Source organism: Ctenocephalides felis, unplaced genomic scaffold, assembly GCF_003426905.1.
Source record: "Ctenocephalides felis isolate EL2017-DRISC unplaced genomic scaffold, ASM342690v1 CF-g0.4_SCAFFOLD_01926, whole genome shotgun sequence".
Taxonomy (NCBI): Eukaryota; Metazoa; Arthropoda; class Insecta; order Siphonaptera; family Pulicidae; genus Ctenocephalides; species Ctenocephalides felis.
This window is the reverse complement of record NW_020538080.1, coordinates 15,320-21,276: the sequence shown is the minus strand read 5'-3', so window position 1 is coordinate 21,276 and position 5,957 is coordinate 15,320. Positions and strand designations below refer to the sequence as shown.

At 29.9% G+C, this 5,957-nt stretch overlaps 1 pseudogene; it reads left to right on the top strand.

The window, feature by feature from the left end:
* The window catches only part of LOC113380195, a 19,914-nt pseudogene extending 14,235 nt beyond the window's left edge, over positions 1-5,679 (top strand).
* The last annotated feature ends 278 nt before the right edge of the window (positions 5,680-5,957 follow it).

Here is a 5,957-nt window from a genome sequence, read left to right as displayed (position 1 = left end):
ACCGCGCCCCCGAGTTATTAAGAGCCGGAAAATTTCAGAGTGTTACGACAAACCCTCTATTTGGTAGTCAGAAAGGGGATGTGTATTCCTTCGGCCTGATCTTATATGAGATACACACGAGAAAAGGGCCATATGGAGAAAACAACATGTCTTTTGATGAGACGATTTATCGTTTGATAAATTCTTCGCAAAATGGTGAACCCTATAGGTAAGAAATCATTTGACTTTCACCTTTGATGTATATAAATATTCAATACATAGCATGCACAATTCATGCAGAAATTAAGTTAGATTTTTTAATGAAAAACAATTTTTGTTATATAATTATACAATTTATTTTATTGATGAATATTTGTTTTTTAACTTGATTTAAACAAAAATAAACATTGAATAATAATAATAATAATAATAAATGTCAGTCTGCCAGAACGCAAGCTTATGGAGTTTGAGCCAACATAAATTAACAATTCCCTTTCCCTTCCTTATTTACAATTCCCATTATCATTTTATTACCATTAAATACTTTATAAATAGTTTTACGCAGTTTTTTTTTGCAAGCTTCTGATTTCATATTTTCTGATCTTGTGCTTTGGCTTTCAGTTACTAGTATTTTTACTTCTCATATTAAAATATAATATAATGAAATTTATATAGTTTTTTCGTAAAAAAATTTACAATAAAAGAGATTACAATATTTTTTGAAGATTTCATTAAAATGATTTATATGTAGTTATTCCTCATAACTATCGTTGCAGGCCGCCACTAGAACCATTAGAAAATAGCTTCGACTGCGTGCGTGAATGTTTGATGGAATGTTGGAATGAAAATCCGGATTTAAGACCAGATTTTAAAACAATAAGGACCAAACTAAGACCACTTAGGAAAGGAATGTTAGTATTGAATAATCTGTCTAATAAGTGCAGTAGGTAATATTATATATTATATGAATTATTGTTTATTATAAATTAGGAGACCGAATATATTTGACAATATGATGGCAATGATGGAGAAGTACGCGAATAACTTAGAACAATTAGTCGACGAAAGAACTGATCAACTCCAAGAGGAAAAGAAAAAAACAGGTAAACTATTCCGATTTGTGAGTTTCTCTGAAAATAAATCGTATTATGGAACTGAACTTTAATAACTTAGTTCTAGTTCAAAATTATTTACTAATTTACTGGCCGCAAGAGATTATAAGATTTGAGATGAGGATAATCGGATATGCCGTCTGCAATTGATTACACTGAAAATTATATTAGAGCTTTTGACCTCATATTGCAGTAATAGGAACACAAAAAAGTAGATAAAATTGCAAATTTTGCGTAGAATAACCAAATTCTAAAGCATTAAATGAAAAAAATAATAACTAAAATCATTTGTTGGATACTATGACCCAGTGACACAGTGAATAAAGTTAACTTATAACCAATAACTATGTAATATTGAAGTATTTTTCAATTAGCCGTATTAATAAAATATGCTCAAGATTAGAAAATAGAAATTTTGGATGGCATACACTGGATGAAATAAGAATATATAGTAGAGAATCTTTTTTTATACTTGTTTTGACATGTTATTTTAGGTCATTATCACTGAATATTAAGAAATTGTAGATTTAGCATTATAAATGCTAAGCATTTGTAAATATATAGCATTATAAATATTTAGTATAGTATACTTTGTCGCACTTAACATATAAAAGATTAATATAATACTTGAGCATGGAATTAAAATAGTTTAACAGGACAGTAAAAAAGACATCAATAGCAAGTTATTGTATGTAATAAATTTGCTATAACGTAGTCTTTTGCAATACCAATACATCGGAAAACAAATTTGTATTATATATCTAGTCTACTTCATTTTGTCAATTTTACCAGCAACAACTCTTGTAAGTCGCCCTAACCAAGTTTCTTTGGTATTTCCTACCGACTCGGCGCGATAATATCACTATCACCATTTTAGGGCGATAAAAGATCAGAAAGGAAATTGCTTTCAGCCAGTATTGATATTGCTTACAAAATTGATGCGTTTTTGATTATGAAAAAGGAAAGGACCCTTTCGCGAAACGTTGGGTTGGGAATAGATTTATTATAAAACTAGCTGTAAGTGGAATTCTGTCTTAAGGCAATTAGGGCATCGTGCCTTAAGGCAAATTGCTGGAACTTCCCGTACCAAAATTATTATTTTTTTAAAAACGATCAACATTTTTGAAAAAAAAATTACTTGAAAAAATAAGATTTTTGAGAAACTATAAATTGGACAAAAAATTACTTTTTTGAAAAAAAAAAAATTTTTTTTAAAAATATTTTTTTTTTTAATTTTTTTTTTTTGAAAAATTTTTTTTTTCTTTATTTTGACATATTGTGGAATATCTGAACTTTCTTTTCAAGCAATCGTACTGCTTTAACTGCATAGGGACAAAATATAAAGCGCGTAAGTCCCGCGTCGCTGTTTAACGCATAAGCATTGGTACGGAACCCATAGGAATGTTAACAAAATGTATACTTATTGTTAAAATCTCTATAAAATACTGATATTGATGTGCATATGTCTAATGATCATTTTTTGACCGCCAAATGGCTCATTTTTTACTTTTTTCCTCCATATCTCCGAAACCGCTAGACCTACCATCATGAAAATTTTATCAATTATTCATCTTGTCAATACAAGTGAAATGTTTTTTGAATTATTCAAATCGGACGCTCCGTTCTCTTAAAAACTAAGTTACCGTTTTCGGCACTTTTTGCCCCGTATCTTCGGAACGGCTAGACCTGCCTTCGCCAAAAACTAATCAGCACGTCTCCTTATCAATACGAATCGAATGTTTTTTGAATTATTCAAATCGGTTGATCCGTGTTCCCGAAATCGTCGACGAAAATTTGTATCCGCACATACATACACACACATACATACATACATACATACATACATACACACACACACACACACACACACACACACATACATCCATTTTTTCTAAGGTATGCCAAAATGTTCAGAAACCTCTGAAACGTAAAGATATATAAAAATTTTCATTTTCGATTTTTTTGCGATTACTATAACTTACCCTACGGGAAGTTAAATATGTGTAAATATTTCAATATTTTGTTTTATTGCATTATAATGCGTTTTTCAATTTCACACTGATCAATATTGTAGATTTGCTTCTATACGAAATGCTTCCCCGACCAGTGGCTGAGCAATTAAAACGAAACAACAAAGTCGAAGCAGAAAGTTTTGATGAAGTTTCCATTTATTTCAGTGATATCGTTGGTTTCACAGAAATGTCTGCACAAAGTACACCACTACAGGTAATAATATTTAGAGATCGATTTTATGTTATCTAGTGTTTAAGATAAGATTCATTATCAAAATTTGTCCACAAATATGCATAAAAATTCCATCTCCATTAAATATTTGACAAATTAATTACGTACCTTTGTTCTATCAATCATAGACTTAATAGTTTAAATCGAAATTCAAATAAATAACGTACAATTGGGTTAGCATGTAAAAGTTTTCATTTAGAGAAGTAGTTTAATTTATATTCATATACAAACAATACAATTTTGAACTGAATTTTTCTCAATATCATTCTTTATTCAATTAAAAAGAAATTAATTCTTCCAAATATCATTAATTTTGTTTTATAGACTTTTAGATATTAGTTATTAGTAGTTTCTATATCAAAAAGTTCTTAACTTTGGGAGATTACATAAATGTAAAATAATCTGACTCCATTTCGATTTTCATGATAATATTATTAAGTTATTAACTTAGGACAATTGCATATACTTATTATTACTTTTAAGAAACAATTAATATGCGATGCAATAATTAAGTCAAATTTATATAGTAGAACATACATCATAATAATCTATTTATTAAATAACATCATATTTCAGGTTGTAGATTTTTTGAATGACTTGTATACTTGCTTCGATTCTATAATTGGAAATTATGATGTTTACAAAGTGGAAACAATTGGAGATGCTTACATGGTAATATAAATTAAGATAAATATCATATTTGTATTTATATATTTATTCATAATATAAATATATTTGCTTATTTAAAACTTGTGTGATAGTTATTAGAAAAATGAAACATTTTTGTCTCAAATATGATATTATTATTGAAAATTTAAAATTAATCAAATTTTATAAGGTTGTATCCGGCCTGCCAATAAAAAATGAAAATCTGCACGCGGCTGAAATTGCTACAATGTCTCTCCATCTATTGAGAGCAATCGACAAGTTTCGCATTAGACACAGACCAGAGGATAGACTGAACTTGCGTATAGGAATTCACACAGGTTTTTGATTATTCAATGGATGTGAAATAGTAGAATATATTGTTGTTTCTTAACAAACTTATGAAATTTTAGGTCCCGGTGTGCGCAGGTGTAGTAGGATTGAAAATGCCGCGATATTGTTTATTTGGGGATACGGTTAATACTGCGTCCAGGATGGAATCAACGGGGCTACGTAAGTACAAATAATAATTGTGTAAGAAGAATTATGTAGTTAGTTTCAAATTTGACGAGATGTAACCGAACTCTAATAAAACACGTCAAAATTTGAAATATTGAATAAAAGTAAATAAAAACCTGAAGTTAAAACTTGATTCCCCCGATCGCAGATTGTGATTCTGTCGAAACCATAGTTTTTCAGTCGAAACTAGTAGTACTTTGAAAAAAAAAATTAAGAGCGGGTTAAAAAATATAGATTCGTTGATACGTTGATATATTGATTTGTGTTGAATTGTTGAAACCCAATTCTAAATCGATAATATTATTTTAAGAGATAAGTACAGAAAATGTAAAGAAATTTCTACTAATTTTATAGCTCTCAAGATTCATTGCAGCGAAGCCACAAAGCATTTATTAGATGAATTAGGTGGTTACATCATGGAAGAACGTGGTTATGTCACCATGAAGGGCAAAGGGCAACAACTGACGTACTTCTTAATTGGGGAAGATGAACAAACTCGCGTCAAACGCTCCCTGGAACGCGAAAATAGACGAGGCAGTTTAGCTCCACCCAAGGAACTACTTGGTAAATATAAATATATCCTCTCTCTACCAAACTTAAAATGTAATAAATGTTTACGACAACATGCATTTTCTTCATAATTTTTCTTTATCTTCATTAATTTTTCTTTTTAATCTTTTTAGTACCAGAAAACTTAATAGGACCAAAAAGCTCTCTCAAAACTTCCAAAACAACTAGTATCATTCCACGTAGCAGCAGTTTGGAAACGCCAAAGAGATTGCGTTTTGCCAGCAGCGACACCTTATATCTTTCGCAACATCATCATAACACAGAAAATAGTACTTATTGCAAATTATCAAATTCCAGAACAAATTCATTAGAGAATAATACAGAGGGAGTAAATGAAACCCATATTTCTGCAACGACTTCTTGCCCGTGTATTGAACAGCTGGTGCAAAAGACAATGGGTTTGGCTACGCTACAATTAAATTTAATGGATAATAGTAGAATTGCATATAATATAGAATCAAATGGCTTGAAAAAGGTGAAGGATAATGGGATTAAACGTAATGGTAAAGCTGAAATGGTAAATCCATTTTTGGAAGACTGCGCCAAGACGCCGTTGTTGGTTAGAGGTTGTGAACGCGTCAAAGACGGTGATATTGAAACCATAGTCTAATTTAAATATTTTAGTCTAATTTATTTTTACACTGGGAATTTTGAATAACGGGAATATGTGTTCTATATATATAATTTCTGTAGTTCAAAGCAATTTGCTCTTTTACAAGTAGCAAATATTTTTATGGATTGAATTGCATAAATCAAAAATTATGTCTTCAATTTTAATGTAGGCATATTCTCTGATAATACAAGGTATTTTTGAAAATCTTTGAAAATGGGGTTGCTTTTGCCACAAATAGGAAATGATTTTAATATGGCCCAAATTATACTTCCACA